General features: G+C 42.7%; 1 protein-coding gene across 1 annotated transcript in view; it reads right to left on the bottom strand.

The window, feature by feature from the left end:
* The window catches only part of PRR16 (proline rich 16), a 161476-nt gene that overhangs the window by 30010 nt on the left and 114332 nt on the right, over window positions 1-17134 (bottom strand).

The raw sequence follows: 17134 nt of genomic DNA, 5'->3' as shown, positions 1-17134 counted from the left end.
TATTAATAACTTTCCCCTAGAAAGATGTACTCTGAACCAATAAAGATGGTTAAAGATTGGAGATGTTCACACACTGGAAGAAGTATTTGCTGATCTAATCAAAGAGTTACACTACCAGCTACCATATTACTATTATACAAAGACATCACTGTGGTTATACCATGACTCATGTAAGATGGCATCAGCATACCTTCAGGTGATCATCTAAAAGATCCTGAAGAGCAACCATTCACACCTGATCAGGTACATAAGCCAGGACAGTACTTATACTACAGCCAGAGCAGCTCATTTCTTCAAGCTTCTGCACTAAATTGACCCTCTCTGCACACTATCATGTCTTTAAAAGTTCTTAATCACAATTTAACTGCCTCTCCTGTCACCAGACATCAAGTAAAAGTGCTGATGTGACTAAATACTTTTAGCAGCATTTAATCATGTCCCTGTTTTCTGAAGCGTGAGAATTACATGGTCCATCCTGAAGGAAATGCATAAGTCAAGGGGACAGAATAACAGAATCATAGAATGGTGTGGTTGGAAGGGACCTTTAAAGGTCATCTAGTTCAACTCCCCTTGCAATGAGCAGGGATACCTTCAACTAGATCACACTGCTCAGAGCCCAGTCCAACCCGAACTTGAATGTTTTCAGGGATGGGGCATTTACAGCCTCCCTGGGGAATGCGTTCCAGCGTTTCACCACCTTCATTGTAAAAAATGTCTTCCTTATATCTAGTCTGAATCTACCCTCTTTTAGTTTAAAACCACCACCCATTGTCTCATTGCAACAGGCCCTACTAAAACTCTGTCCCCATCTTTCTTATAAGCCCCTTTTAAGTACTGAAAGGCCACAGTGAATCTTCCCCAGGCTGAACAATCCCAACTCTCTCAAGCTTTCCTCACAGGAGAGGTTTTCCATCCCTCTGATCATCTTTGTGGCCATCCTCTGGACCTGCTCCAACATGTCCGTGTCTTTCCTGTACTGAGGACACCAGCTCTGGACACAGTACTCTGGGTGGGGTCTCACTAGAGTGGAGTAGAGGGGAGAATCCCCTCCCTCCACCTGCTGGCCACACTGCTCTTGACGTAGCCCAGGGTACAGCTGGCTTTCTGTCTGCAGGGGCATATTGCCAGCTCACGTCCAGGTTTTCATCCACCAGTATCCCCAAGTTCTTCTCCGCAAGGCTGTTCTCAATCCCTTCATCTCCCAGCCTATATGCATACCAGGGGTTGCCCCGAGCCACATGCAGGACCTTGCACTTGGCCTTGTTGAAGTTTGTGAAGTTCATATGGGCCCATTTCTCAAGATTGTTCACGTCTCTCTGTTTCACATTCTGTCCCTCAGGCATGTCAACTGCATCACTCGGCTTGACGTTGCCTGCAAACTTGCTGAAGGTGTACTCGATTCCACCGTCTATGTCGTTGATGAAGGTATAAAACAGTACTGGTCCCAGTATGGACCTCTGAGGGACACCCCTTGTCACTGATCTACATCCAGATATTAAGCCATTGACTCCTACTCTCTGGATGCAATTATCCAACCAGTTCCTGATCCACTGAACAGTCCATCCATCAAATCCATCTCTCTCCAATTTAGAGAGAAGAATGCTGTCGGAGATCATTTCAAAGGCCTTACAGAAGTCCAGATAGATGATATTTGTGGCTCTTCCCTTGTCCACTGATGCAGTCACTCCATCACAGAAGACCACTAGGTTGGTCAGGCAAGACTTATCCTTGGTGGAGCCATGCTGGCTGTCTCAAATCATGTCCTTGTCCTGCATGTGCAGCTTCTAGAAGAATCTGTTCCCCAGTCTTCCAAGGCACAGAAGCAAGGCTGACAGGAGTCCCCAGGGTCCTCCCTTTCACTTTTTAAAAATGAGTACAATACTTCTCTTTTTCCAGTAACTGGGGACTTCACTTGACTTCCACAACTTTTCAAATATCATGGAGAGTTTCTTAGCAACTACATCAGCCAATTCCCTCAGGATTATGGCATGCATCTTCTTGGGTCCCAAAGGTTCATATATGTTAAGTCCCTCGGGTGGTCTTGAACCTGATCTTCTCTTTCAGTGGTAGGGACTTTGCTCCTGCAGTTGCTGCCCTGAGGTCCTCCCAATCAAAGGGTGTGGGAAGAGACATTGACAGTGAAGACTGAGGCAAAAAGGCTGCTGAGTACCTCAGCCGTCTCCTCATCTATTACTACCACTTTGCCAGTCATGTCCATCAGGGTAGTATACCTTCTCTGACTTTCATTTTCTGGCTGACATACCCATGGAAGCCCTTATTATTCTTTGCAACTCTTGCCAAGTTCAGCTTCAGCTGCGTCTTGGCCTTCCTGACACCATACCTACACAACCGGACAATGTCCCTATACTCTTCCCATGATAACTGTCCCTGCTTCCACAGCCTGTGCATTTCCTGCTTGCCCTTTAGTTTGACCAGCAGGTCTTGATTTATCCATGCCGGTCTCTCACCTTCCTTTCCTGATTTCTTACACCTGAGGATCGAGAGCTCTTGTGCTCTATGGGAAGCACCTATAAAGATCTGCCAACTCTGTTCTGCTCCCTTGTCCATGAGGGAAATTTCCCAGGGGGTCCCATTGACTAACTCCTTGAAGAGCCGGAAGCTTGCTCTCCTAAACATCAGGCTCCTGACTTTACTCCTCTCCTCACCCATATCCCTCAGGACTGAACTCCACCAGTGCATGATCACTACAGTCCAGGCTGCCTCCAGTCTTGATGTCCCTGATTAGCTAACTTGCACTGGTGACCAACAGGTCCAGTAACACACCCCCTCAGGTAGGGCTGCCTGTATTACCTGGTTTAAGAACTTATCCTTGATGCACTCCAGGAGTCTCCTGGATTGCCTACAGCTCACTGTGCTACTTTTCCTGTAGATGTTGGGTTGGTTGAAGTTCCCCAGCAGGATAAGAGTCTGTGAGCGTGATGCCTTCTGTAGCTGGAGTAAGAAGGCTTTGTCAATAGGCTCCTACTGATTGGACAGCCTGTGGCAAACACAAACCACTCATTTTATTGCCTCAGTCTCCAATTCTTTCAACCCGTTCATTGCTATTCTTCAGACAGCTCTTCACAATCTATCCAATTCTTGACATAGAGGTCAACCCCTCCATCCCTTCTTCCTTGCCTGTCCCTTCTGAACAGCTTGTAGCTATTGATAGTTGCACTCCAGTCATGGGATTTGTCCCACCAAGCACTTCAGTTGAGCTGTTGGCTGTTGTAACAGTTTTAGAGGAACACCTTAATTCCTTTGAGGTGTTTCACCAGTGTTCCTTGTTGGCTCCTATTACTTCAGGAAGCCCTTGCTCATCTCCATAAGACTTTAAGTGTGATCCAGTATACCCAGAAAGTCTCAGAGCAACAGCCTGAGGGCCCTTGCTAGCATCTCATCCCTCTAATCTTGGCTTGGCATCCCATGGCTTGCCATGGGTGAGACTCATACTACCTCCTTCCCCCTTCAAGTCCAGTTTAAAGCTTTGTCAATCAGCCCTGCTAGCTCATGAACAAAAACCTTCTTCCCCATTTGAGAAAGATGAATTCCATCTGATGCCAGCAGGCTTAGTATTGTGTAGACCATCCCATTACCAAAAAACCCAAAATTACAGTAGTGACATCAGCTACAGAGCCATGTTCTAATAGACTGGGTCCATCTGTTTCTTCCAATATCACTGGTCACAACTGGAAGTAAAGAGGAAAATCTCTGAAGTAAGGCTACAAGACCAGAGTTAATAATGGACTCCTAAGAAGTCTTGTTCCTTCTATGAGAAGGTTGGTTGTGTCCAAACTGAGACATGAAAACAGCACTGCCTGGGATGCTCTTCTAAGACCTGCCACTTCAGATGGGGACAAGCAGGCAGGGGGTAGCACCTGGTGCACCTGGCAATGGCAATCTGACACAGATACCCAGAAACACAGTGTAATTCAACTGAATGACACCAGACCAAGGCTGTACAGCTGCAAAGCTGCTTTGTAGATGAACATCAAGTATAAACGATTATGGAACAACAACCAAACAAGCAACACCTCTCCCAGTGGAAAATCCCAGGGAAGTCAAGATGTACCATCCACTTTCAGGTTCTCTGTCTAGTTCTGTTGAACAGGGTTGAGCTCAGTGTGTATGTCTACCCCTATCATCTATCTTGCAGTAAAACATATTTTCAACACATTACTGTTGTGAAGCTAAAATAAAAGCTTTATTTTGGCCTGTTGGTAAAATGTTAAGCTGCTTTTACTTCTTTTTCTCACTTCTGACACTTATTCAGCAGCATTCATCAATCTGTTTGTCCTCCAAACCACTTGATTTTCCATCAGTATGAATGAAATCTAAACTTTTAAATCACTGTATACACAGCAAAATGTGAGAAGTCTGTTATTTATCTCTTTGGTATCCTTTTATTCTTTGAGGTCCCTCTAAACTAAAAATATATTTTACTGGAGGACTGCACACTATACAGCCTGTCCAGTTTTAATACTTTCTTGTTCCTAAGTCAGTTAGCATAAAATTAGCTTGATGGCATCAGATATTTCCTGAATCTAGACTGGTAAATTCTCTAGAGGCAGAGACTGTCATTATCCATTTCTATCATCAGGAGTATTACACACTTGGAGGTTAAAACTTGGACAAGTAGAAACCTTGCTGAATGAAAATTCAGTATTATTTTCCTTGCATTTTAGAATAGCAGAGTTAGGATATTTCGAATACTTGATTCCTGGTTTCCATTCAAGGGAAGATCTAAGCATGTTTAAGTCCTAATAGTGAACATATTTTTGGAGATATATGTTGATCATGTATTTAGACATTTGGAGTATGCAAAGCTTGCTTTCCTACATTTTACTGTTTGGCACAAGCCACACATTGAATATTACAGCTCTTTGGAAACAAATGAAAAAAACATAACGGATTGATTTCCATTGCAAAAAGAAAATTGCAATTCCAAATTTGTACACTATGTCCTGTTAACATCCTTTGGGAAAATAAGGGCTTATTTGGGAGCAGTAAGCAATCCTATGCTCCACTAAACATATACGCACAAGACAGTTGTTACATTTGCAGCACTCGTTCTGTAAGATTTTCTTATCCGTGACGTATGCTGACTGAAAGACTTGACTGGGCAAAAGCTAGGATTACTTTTAATGGTAGGGAATAACAGCATTTTGATAGAAGTTTTATTTCACTTCAGAACAACAAAGAGTTATTAAAAAATTCATGGAAACAAATATACCATTAAAATTGCTTCAGGAAATAAGTGTTTTATTCCAGTCTTTTGATAGATTTACTACTATGATCTACACAAACAGTCCTCTTGAGCTACCTATAATTTGGTGGGAAGTTGAGAGCCCCAGGGAGCTTTTTAGTCTTCAGTCTAGGCAGCCACGCCAGTTCTGAAAAGAAACTACATAGGTTTCTGATGTAGTTTCCTGAAAAGGAAAGCTTTTGATGTTGCTCAAAAAGATGACCAAAAAATGCCCACTCTCTTCTCTCCTTCAATATTCAATCATGAAGGACAGTGTCAGAATCTTTATTCTGGATGTTTAGGATGAAAAGCACTGACCATAATGCTGTAAATATATTCATAAGTGACAGACAGATCTCAACCTGTGAAATACACCTTTAGTTTTGTGACAACCACAGAGACCTTAGTTTCAATCATCTGTTTAAAAGTAAACTCAGTGATAGTATGGGGAATCAAGTTGGCTGTCCAGCATCAGCCAATGCATGCTAAGGCAAGGAAGATAAAAGAGTTTTTTTCTCTTTTTGATGACTGGCACATTTCCAGTTAAAAGTGAACTGATAGTATCTGAGTATCCATTACAAACATTTTTCTTGTCACATCTAATAATTTTTAGTAATACTGATCCAGATTAAATAAAGCTAAGAGGTACTTAGTTTACTTAGAGGTAAACTTTATTCCATTCTTATGCTACTGTGCATTTGTAGAGAAAGAAAGGGAGGAGTGGGGAAGGAGAAGATAATGAAGGGTACAAAAAGCCAAACCATCCAACTACCCAAATACTATATAATTCTGGTAGAATTAAACCCTGGGCTGAGAAAATTGTGTGGTTTGTGGTTTCTGTAGTGCACTGAGGCACTGCCTTCTTACTACGCTGACCTGCACACCTCTCTGGCTATGTAAGGGCTACTGAGATATGTTCCTTATATATGATTTAGTATCAGGTCTACAAATGCTGCACTGCTAGGAACACAGTCCCTCCAAGAAGAAGTTTGCCATTGCCTCCCAGTGCTCCTCCTGGGCAGTGTGGCTATGCATCATACCTTCTTCCATGCTGTATGCAATGGACAAATCCCAGAGCTATTAAAGTCTTACTAATTCATTAGAATCTCATTCTAAATTTACGAGCAGTTATATCCTAAACAGCAACAGTTACTTTTATTTCTTTATTTAGCCAGTGAACTAAAAAGAGACAAGCATTTCACAGAATCACAGAATCGTCTAGGTTGGAAATTACCATCTAGTCTGGTTGGAGAACATCTAGTCCAACCATTCGCCTAGCACAGTTCCCACCTACAGCATATCCTTAAGCTCTAAATTGACCCTACTCTTGAACACCTCCAGGGATGGGGACGCAACCACCTCCCTGGGCAGCCCATTCCAACGCCTAACAACACTTTCTGGAAAGAAATGCTTCCTAATATCCAGTCTAAACCTTCCCTGGTGCAACTTGAGGCCATTACCTCTTGTCCTGTCACTTTCTACTAGGCTAGAGAGACTCATCCCCAGCTCTCTGCAGCTTCTTTCAGGTAGCTGTAGAGGAGAATGAGGTCTCTCCTCAGCCTCCTCTTCTCCAGACTAAACACCCCCAGTTCCCTCAGCTGCTCCTTGTACCACCTGTGCTCCAGACCCTGCACCAGCTTTGTAGCCCTTCTCTGGACATGCTCGAGTCACTCTATGTCGTTTTTGTAGTGAGGGGCCCAAAACTGAACACAGGAATCGAGGTGTGGCCTCCCCAGTGCCGAGTACAGGGGTCAGATCCCTTCCCTGTCCCTGCTGGCCACGCTATTGCTGACACAAGCCAGGATGCCATTGGCCTTCTTGCCCACCTGGGCACACTGCTGGCTCCTGTTCAGCCGGCTGTCAATCAACACCCCCAGGTCCCTCTCTGACTGGCAGCTCTCCAGCCACTCCTCCCCAATCCTGTAGCGCTGCCGGGGGTTGTTGTGGCACAAGGGCAGCCCCCGGCATTTGGCCTTATGGAAACTCCTCCAGTTGGCCTCAGCCCATGGCTCCAGCCTGTCCAGGTCTCTCTGCAGAGCCTCCCTACCCTCGAGCAGATCAACACTCCCACCCAACTTGGGGTCATCTGCAAACTGACTGAGGGTGCACTCGATCCCCTCGCCTAGATCATCAATAAAGATGTTAAACAGGAGTGGCCCCAAAACCGAGCCCTAGGGGACACCACTCCTGACCGGCCGCCAACTGGATTTAATTCCGTTCACCACAACTCTCTGGGCCCGGTTGTCCAGCCAGTTTTTTACCCAGCGAAGTGTGCGATTGTCCAAACCTTGAGCAGTCATTTTTTGTCAGGAGAATGCTGTGGGAAACGGTGTCAAAAGCCTTGCTGAAGTCAAGGTAAACAACATCCACAGCCTTTCCCTCATCCAATAAGCAGGTCGCCCTGTGGTAAAAGGAGATCAGGTCTGTCAAGCAGGACCTGCCTTTCATAAACCCATGCTGACTGGGCCTGATCATCTGGTTGTCCCGCATGTGTTTTATGATGGTACTCAGGATGAGCTGCTCCATCAGCTTCCCAGGCACCAAAGTCAAGCTGACAGGGCTGTAATTTCCCAGATCATCCTCCAGACCCTTCTTAGAGATGGGCATCACATTGGCCAATTTCCAATCAGTCAGGACCTCGCCGGTCAGCCAGGACTGCTCGTAAATGATAGAAAGTGGCCTGGCGAGCACCCCAGCCAGCTCCTTCAGCACCCTCGGGTGTATCCCATCTGGTCCCATTGACTTGTGTGTGTCTGTGTGATGCAGTAGGTCACTGACTGTCTCCTGGATTGCAGGGGGGTCGCTCTCCCAGTCTCTGTATTCTGGCTGTGGAGGCTGGATTCCCTCAGTACAACTAGCCTTGTTATTAAAGACTGAGGCAAAGAAGGCATTAAGCACCTCAGCCTTCTCTCCTCATCACTTGTTACCATGTTTCCTCCTGCATCTAGCAGAGGATGGAGACTCTCCCTGGACTTCCTTTTGCTACTGACATACTTAGAGAAACTTTTCTTGTCATCCTTGATTGCAGAGGCCAAATTAATTTCCACTTGGGCTTTAGCCCTTCTGATTTCCACCTTGCATAGCCTCACAGCCTCTCTGTAATCACTGTGTGTGGCTAGCCCCTTCTTCCAAAGGCTGTAAACTCTCCTTTTCTCTCTGAGTTGCAGCCAAAGCTCCCTGTTCAGCCAGGGTGGTCTTCTCTGGCGTCGGCTTCTCTTAGAGCACCTGGGGACCGCCTGCTCCTGTGCCATTAACACTTCCTTCTTAAAGAGTGCTCAGACTTCCTGGACCCCTATACCCTTCAGGACAGTCTCCCAGGGGATCCTTTCAAGCAGGTGCCTAAACAAGACAAAGTCAGCCCTTCTGAAGTCCATGATGTCAGTCCTGCTTAGCTCACTCCTGGCCTCTCTAAGAATAGAGAACTCTATTATTGCATGATCTCTGTGCCCTAGTCAGCCTCCAACCTCCACGTTGTCCACCAGCCCTTCTCTGTTCACAAAGAGGAGATCCAGCAGGGCACCTTCTCTGGTCAGTTCACTCATCAGCTGCATCAGGAAGTTGTCTCCCACCCATTCCAGGAATCTCTGGGACTGGTCTCGTTCTGCTGTGTTGTATTTCCAGTAGATGTCTGGGAAGTTAAAGTCGCCCACAAGAACAAGGGCAAGCGATCGTGAGGTTTTACCTAATGCCTATAAAATATCTCGTCTCTCTCTGTCCTGGTTGGGTGGCCTATAATAAACTCCTACTACAACATCTGCCCTGTTGTTCTTTCCCCTGATTCTAATGCAGACACTCAACCCTGCCTTCACTACACCTGTGCTCGAAGCAATCATAACAGTCCTTAACATACAGAGCCACCCCACCACCTCTCCTTCCCTGTCTGTCCCTCCTAAAGAGCTTGTAACCATCAATTGGCACACTCCAGTCATGGGAGACATCCCACCATCTTTCTGTAATAGCAACAACATCGTAATTTTCCTGTTTCATCATGGCTACAAGCTCCTCCTGTTTGTTACCCATGCTGTGTGCATTGGTATACATGCACTTCAGATGGGCCGATATTTTGCTCCCTCCCCCCTTCAAATCTAGTTTAAAGCTCTGTCAATGAGCCCAGCTAACTCCTGCCCCAAAATTCCCTTCCCTCTCTGGGACAGGTGCATCCCGTCTGTCAAAAGATCAGGTGCCCTCTATACCAACCCATGATTGAAGAATCCAAAGCCCTGATGGTAACACCAGTCTTGGAGCCACCCATTCATCTGCTGAATTCTCCTGTAATCTTCCTCATCCACCCCCCAACCAAAGGGATGGAGGAGAACACAATTTGTGCCCCCGAGTGCTTAAGCAGTTTTCCCAAGGACCAGAAGTCTCTCTTCTTTGCTTTAGGCCTTCTCCTCGTGTTGTCATCACTACCTACCTGAAAAACCAGGAGAGGGTAGGAATCCTTGGGTCTCACTAGGGTAGGGAGTGTTGCTGTGAGCTCCTTGACACGGGCCCCAAGGAGGCAGCAGACTTCCCTATGAAGCGGGTCTGGTCTGCATATGGGGCCTTTGACACCCCTTAGAGTGGAGTCACCCACTACAATGACTCTTCTGGGGTTCTTTTCAGAGCTGGTTTTAATACCTGGTCTGAAGTGACCTGGCCTTGGTGGACCGTGGTCTTCTTCATTGGTCTCATTTTCTTCCCCTTTCTCTTCTTTGTTCAAAAGTTCCAGGGCCCCAAATCTATTGTGAAGGGGCACCATGGAGGGTGAGGGAGGTGGGGAGAGGATTTTCCTGCCTCCCCGAGCAGGGACCTGTTTCCAGCCTCCCTCGTCTCTTAGGGCCCCTCCTTCTGCCTGGTAGCAAGACGGTGAGGGATTACCTGCCTCGTTTGGAGCTTCCATTAGCTCCTGTTGCTTCAGGGGTTCGAAGGTGTTACTCCACCAGCCAATTTTCCATTCACACTCCCTAATACTTCTTAGATTCTCAACCTCTCCTTTGAGTCCCTGCACCATGTGAGCAGGTCACCCAGCTGATCACCGCACACACGGGTGCTGTCCCTGCTGCCCTCCGGCCCAGGCACTCCCTGCACCCAGGACCTGAACCTCTGCATGTTTGTGTGGCAGCTCCGTCTCGGTCACCATGTTCTTTCTGGCGGTGGTTTTGATGCGAGTGGAGACCCGGGTTCGGTCTACTCGTGGAGGACCGTAACGGGGCTAGCTTGGGTAAGTTCAGGAACCCGGAGAGCGTCTGCGCCCTGTCTGCTCGCCCTGCCTGCGCAAACTGACGCGCCTCACACTTCTGACGCGCCATGCCCTGTTTGCCCGCCCTGTTGGCCGCGCTCCCCGGGGGCTGCTCTTTTACGTGGGGGCGTGCGACGTCGTCACTCCGGTCTCTGCCCGCTCCGAGTCCCCGCTGCCCTGGTTCGCAGCAGCTCCGCCTTCCTGCCCCGGGGAGGGGGGGGCGACTTGAGGCTCTCCCTCTTCCCTGGGCTTCTGCCTTCCCGTCTTGCGGTTTTGCCGCGAGTTTTTTATGCTTTCCGGAGGGTTCCCCACCGCTGTCCTCCTCCTCCGAGCCCTCTCCTCAGCATAATTTCAAATACATTCCTGTCTAGGTAATATAGTACAAGTTAAACTATCAGCAGATTCATTTACGAACATTCTTCAAAATCTCTGTTCTTTAAAACTGATGGAGTAACTGGAGGCATCTTTCAAATACAGATGAATTTTGCTGTTTCCAGCATGGACAGAATAGCCTGGCTCTATTATTTCTGATTCTGCCTGTGCTACACCCACTGTGCTAGACTAATTTCACAAGCATATGTATGTCCCATGCTTTAAATAAATAAAAAATAAAGCCTCTCTTTCTTAAAGATACAGAAAGGCCAGTGCTGTCTTATAACACAAACCAAAAGAAGGAAAGCAAGCAAAACAAAAATCACTTTATCATCTGTCCACTTTTTGCTACTGATTCAACTGGTCTGGTTCAACAACACAGTATGAGGAAGCTAGTCCACACAGATACGGATAAACTTGGAAGTTGTCTCCAGTCCATTTCCTTCATACATTTCATTAGTACAGAAAGAGGTATTGCTGTCCAATGCAAAAGAATTGCATTTTCATCTGTAATAATTACTACATAGTAGTGTCTTTCCTCATTCACTTTTGTTATACACTTATATGTATACACTATTGAGAAATAACTGCTATATAGTTTTCTCATAAGAGTAAATACATGATATTGTGATAATCAGCTAGGTTTTTCTTTTGCTTTTTATTATCTTCAATGAATCAGTATTTCCCAATATGTAGTATTTGAAAATCTAACATTTATCAAAGTAGATGTCACTGTGCAATCTTTTTTATAAACAAGGGAGAAACTGGAACATACAGACATACAAACAGCTTTTTTATGTAGTACCAGAAGGATTCTTCAACCAATCCTTTTGCAGTGGGTGCGAGGAAAGTACACTGGCTTTGTTTCAAAAGTCATACTCCACTGGTGTTGGCTGTAGTTCAACTTAATGACTGCTAAACACAATGTTTTATCTCACATAGTCTGAAGCCCAAAAATAACATTATAAAGCTGAACCATGTAACCACGTTGAAATTGTGAAACTGAAAGAAAACAGTTATCCATTAGAATTACAGTATGTTAGTTACTCCTTGGTGACAGAAGATAATATAATTTGTAGCACCAATACACAGTCATCTGTAAAATGAAAAACAAAATATTTTGTAGGCATTAGATTTATACAAAAAGATATTATCATCACGTTCTGTTTTTCACATGTTAATTTATCCAGGAAGGAGACTGACATGCATTAATAACTCTTAGCAAAGCCAGCATTGAACTGGAAAGGAAATAAACACTTCTATGAAAAATTCTATCACTGACTCATTTTTTTCTTGCTCTTCCATGCTTAAAGTCATGCGAGATTAAGTTTAAAGTAATTACAATAACCCTACTTAAAGAAAAACAAACTCTGAGATTGATGTAGTCTTCATCATGCAAGCCCTGCTTAAGAATATACTTCAAAATACTTGTTCAAAGTTCCTTTTTTTTCCATAACTTACCTATTACTTTTCCCTTCTTATGTAAATTTTTTCTCATTATTGCTTGCAAGATTGCAAAAGGAGTCAGTGAAAAGATCAAGCAAACAACATAAAGGGACAGATCTGAGATCAGAAAACTCATAAAAAAGTAATTTCTTATTATGAACATCACTTATAACCAACAGTGAGACTGACTGTGCTCAGTTCCTTAAAAGAATCCTAGTATATACATCAAATATTTCAAGATGAAAGAAAAATACTCTTCTCTTGAGAAGATACAGCAATTTCTGGAGCTCTGCTCTTTATATTCCCCAAGCAGGGCAACAGAATGTTGTTCAACAGAATGGTCCTGGTCTTACTCACTGGTCAAAGCACTGCTGTTGACTGGCTATCAGGTGCAATTTATGTCCTACTTCTGGATGAGATTTTGCTTTTTTTCTCATCTATCTATAAAAAACATTTTCACACCACAAAATGGTACATAATCCTGCAATAACAAAAACAGTCCTGCAAAATATGAAGGGTTCTAGTTCTTGGTCATAACTGCATGAGAGATTCTCCCCTTATTTTTATTATATGACAGAAGACTGACAATCTCAACAATAAGAAAACTCTGCCTCAAAATTGCTAAAGATTCAGCATCACAAAAGACTGGTCAACCTAAATACAGTCATGGTCCTACCTCCTTATACTACTGAAATAATGTGACCCACATGATGGATACAGTGCATCGTGCAACTTCTTAACAAAAACTTTCAACTACATAAGTAACATGGGGACTTTGCCATGCATGAACAAATGTGAAAAAACAGTGAACAGTAGCAAGCTTGCACAGGTTGACAAGAGCACAGGCCACTCTCCTGCAGCAGAATACCAAGTCCCTTTATTCTAGCAGCTCCAGTCTAAGCTAATAAGAGAGCTCTCTGACCAACATGAGGTAGTCATATGTCAAAACATTTAAGATCAGGAATTAAAGCAAGCTCCCCAGAGCTATCCCAAGGTGAACTATTACGGACACCTTGTCAAAATCACGACTGAGGGAGAAACTTGCTCCTCTGGGCTCTCCACCACCGAAATGGACAGTGAGATGAAACCTCCACTAGTTTTTACCATTTAAAAACCATCACCATGTAACTGCTACCAAAGATGAGGCTGATCTGCAGTTTGTACACACTGCCCTGCAGTGTGCTGAGCCAGTAACACCAGTGCTGCTGCTATTGCTTCAGTGATGAACCACACAGTCTGTGGTAATAGGTTCAGAAATGCTAGGCTGCAGCATGTAACTATTGCATGCTATATAACACATATTGCCCTACAAAACTCAATAGGTGCCAAGTATTTTTCAGATTAAGTTTTCTAAACATACCATGGTTTATCACAGACATTTCTCCTGCCACATGCCTTTGCACATACTTCACTTACAAGACCTTACTGCAGCTCTAAGCCTGATGCTTTCATTATTATGACTAGTTTGAACACTGGATAGGTATTTTTCGTCTACATACACATCAGCCTCTCTGAAAAAGCACAGATCACAGCATACATACAAACTAGGAATGAGAAATGCTGCCCATGTAAAAATATGTGCCCCATATCCATGCCTACTTCAAGAGTAAATCAGACAAGTAATGTAGCAACCATAGCATGATTATACCTCCATATGTAAAATTACTGTTCATGGTATCACTGAAAGGAAAGGAACATGGAAACAAAGAGATCTGAGGAGGTCCAGAGCACACACAACTCCCTCTGGTAATCAAAGAATTCATGCTGCACTCTAGTTTGCTTCAAGTTATCTGAAGTCAACAAAAGATGCAGTCCACTCATTTCACGTAACATTTTAAATAAAATACTGATTTAATAATAAAAAAGGATGATGAAGATTTTGAATCTTTTCTTGTTTCTATGAACAATGGACAATGTGATGAAAGGTGTAACAACTCCAGAAGACAAGAGAAGGAAGAACAGTGACTTTTACTAGGTGATAAAAACAACCACGACCTTTTTGAAGATTCTTACCTCATGTGCTCAGACGGGATTTTGCTCTCATAGTGTTCCTTTCTTACATAGCATCCATAGGATAGTAATCAATGCCATTATTATAAATTAAGCAACTTTCATTGCTTATTTACATTTTCCAAAGCTCATTTCCTTAATTAAATTGATAGAAACCACCTTCTTCTATTTGCATTTGAGAAATCTAGATCTGGACAATTCAGACTTTAAAATACCTTTGGGGAATCAAATTGAGCAGAAGTCTAAAGTGATGGCAAATGTTGAATTAAAGCTCTGAGTACTGTTATTTGCCTTTCAGTTTTTCAGGTATTAACATCTTTGCAAAAGACTAAATACGACCTCAAAGTTATTACATTTATGTTCCAAAGGTAAATAATTCCTGTCTAGTTTATTGCATTTTCCTCATAAGGTGTGAAATATGCTGTGTTACAGGTGTTTAAAAATGCTTCACAGAGATTACATTCCTAATATAAATTTTAAAAACACTGCTCACTGAATATAGTATTGCATTCTTTCTTACATCATTTTTATTAGAAGTTTCCAGACAGTTCTGCAAAGCTTAAAGTTAAGTATTTCCCATGCTTTGCAAGTTTACCTGTTTTAACCTGAATTTTACTCTATCATGTTAATAATGTGAAATTGTTATACTGATAAATACTGTCTTTACAATAGGACACTGACCCGAAACATTCTCATTAAAATAGAACTGATTCAACATTCATAGCACAATTTAACAAAGACCTTGGAACACTTTGGTGCCTTAAAGAGAGCTTGAGTTAGTGTTCTGGTCTTGTCTGGGACAGAATTAATTTTCTTCCTAGTAGCTGGTACAGTGCTGTTTTGGACTTAGTGTGAGAGTAATGTTGATACACTGATGTTTTAGTCCTTGTTAAGCAGCACTTCTGAATCAAGGATTTTTCAGTTTCCCATGCTCTGCCAGTGAGCTGGTGCACCAGAAGCTGGGAGGAAGTATGGCCAGAACAGCTGACCTGAACTACTCCAAGGAATATTCCATATCATAGAACGTCATGTCCAGGATATAAACTGGGGGGAGTTGGCCAGGGTGTGCAGATCACTGATCAGGCATCAGTCAGTGGATGGTGAGCAACTGCACTGTGCATCACTTGTCTTTTCCTGAGTTTTATTTCCCGCTTTTTTTTCTGTTATGTTCCTTTTCATTGTGAATAGGTATTTATTTTATTTTATTTTATTTTATTTTATTTTATTTTATTTTATTTTATTTTATTTATTTTATTTTATTTTATTTTATTTTATTTTATTTTATTTTATTTTATTTTATTTTATTTTATTTTATTTTATTATTTTATTTTATTTTTTAAACTGTTCTTACCTCAACCCATGAGTTTTATTTTCTTTTGTCCTATTTTCTCCCCATCCCCCGGGGATGGGGGAGGAGTGGGGGAGTGGCTGCCTGGTGCTTGGCTGCTGGCTGAGGTTAAACCACAAGAGTCAGAACACTTTGCCCCAATGAAAATGCACAAAGAAGGGCAGTAGTTTGTCAAAGGGTACTCAGGAGGCATGGGGAAAGAGACAAGGAAGCTCCTCTGAAAGAGAGGAGAAACTGAAAGAGATACTGGATATCAAAACTGAACATGATATGCTGAAAGTCAGATGTCACTTAAACTTTCCAGAGCTGAGAACTGTAAATTTAGCACTACAACAAAACTGAAATTTACATGTACATCAGTGCACATCCATAGAATACAGCGTCTAATTTGGAAGTACTAACATGTTCATGAGACTCTGACAAGCCCAGGGGCAGAATCCAGAGGAGAAATACTGTGCTCTGCTATCAGAGAGGAGACTATACTGGAGTAATTGAGGCAAGTGAGGTAAGACATGCAGCAGACCTCTCCCCTAAAATTATTCAGTGTTATTTTCTCTAATTTAAGATGAAGCATTTTCTATTAACTATGCAATGTTTGATTTGCATTATCCTGTAATTTCTTGCACACAGTAGCTCTTTTAAGATGGAAAAAAATTTAAACTATGATCTCCACAGTAGTGAAAAAGACAGCGGAAGTATTCTTTTTAAAAGAAAAACCTGTAGATATGCAATATGGACATGTCAACACATTGTTGCAGTGATTTTAAATGTAATTTTCAACGTGTGAGCAAGTGAGATGCTGTGGAGTCCCAGGGCATGAGCAGAATTCATCTGACAGAAACTTCATTTGTGTAGCAAAGATCTTGCACACATGCAGAATGAGTTGCTGCCTCCTGCTGCAAGCACTAGGACTTGGCCACAGCTCTCATGAGATTAAGTATAACCAAACAATACAAAATGTAAAGTGCATCATGAAAAGAACATGGGGACCATATCAGAAAAGCATGATTAAGCATTTAAGATGATTTCCTTGCTTTGCCACTTTTATGTAAGGAATAGACATGAAGCTTTAGACCCTGTGTATTTGCACAAAATACAATCTTTGTTTACTGCAAAGGTTTTCAAAGCATAGTTATCTGTTAGATTTTTTGTCATTATTATTATTATTTGGTTTAAATACTATAAATGTACTATAATGTGTATACAGGGAAACTGCCTGAAGATTGCTTTTCAGTTTAATACCTATTACTGCAGGTAAACGGAAATTTAAATTAAAAATCTGTTTTGTCTAATTTCATTGTTTTGTCATTGAGTATGTTTTACATTTCAGTTGAAAAAACCACTGCTTTAATATAGCATCTGCTGTTGGGCCATTTGAGATTAATTTGGCATAACTTGGTAAATAACAGATTTATGATCAGATTTTCTTCACTGATTGGATTTTTTTAACTCTAAGTCCCAACAATTCTCTTGGTGAGAATAAAAGAATGTT

The sequence above is a fragment of the Athene noctua genome, chromosome Z (genome assembly GCF_965140245.1).
Source record: "Athene noctua chromosome Z, bAthNoc1.hap1.1, whole genome shotgun sequence".
NCBI classification, from domain to species: Eukaryota; Metazoa; Chordata; class Aves; order Strigiformes; family Strigidae; genus Athene; species Athene noctua.
Note: the sequence above shows the minus strand (reverse complement) of the source record. Positions and strands in the feature narration are given on the sequence as shown.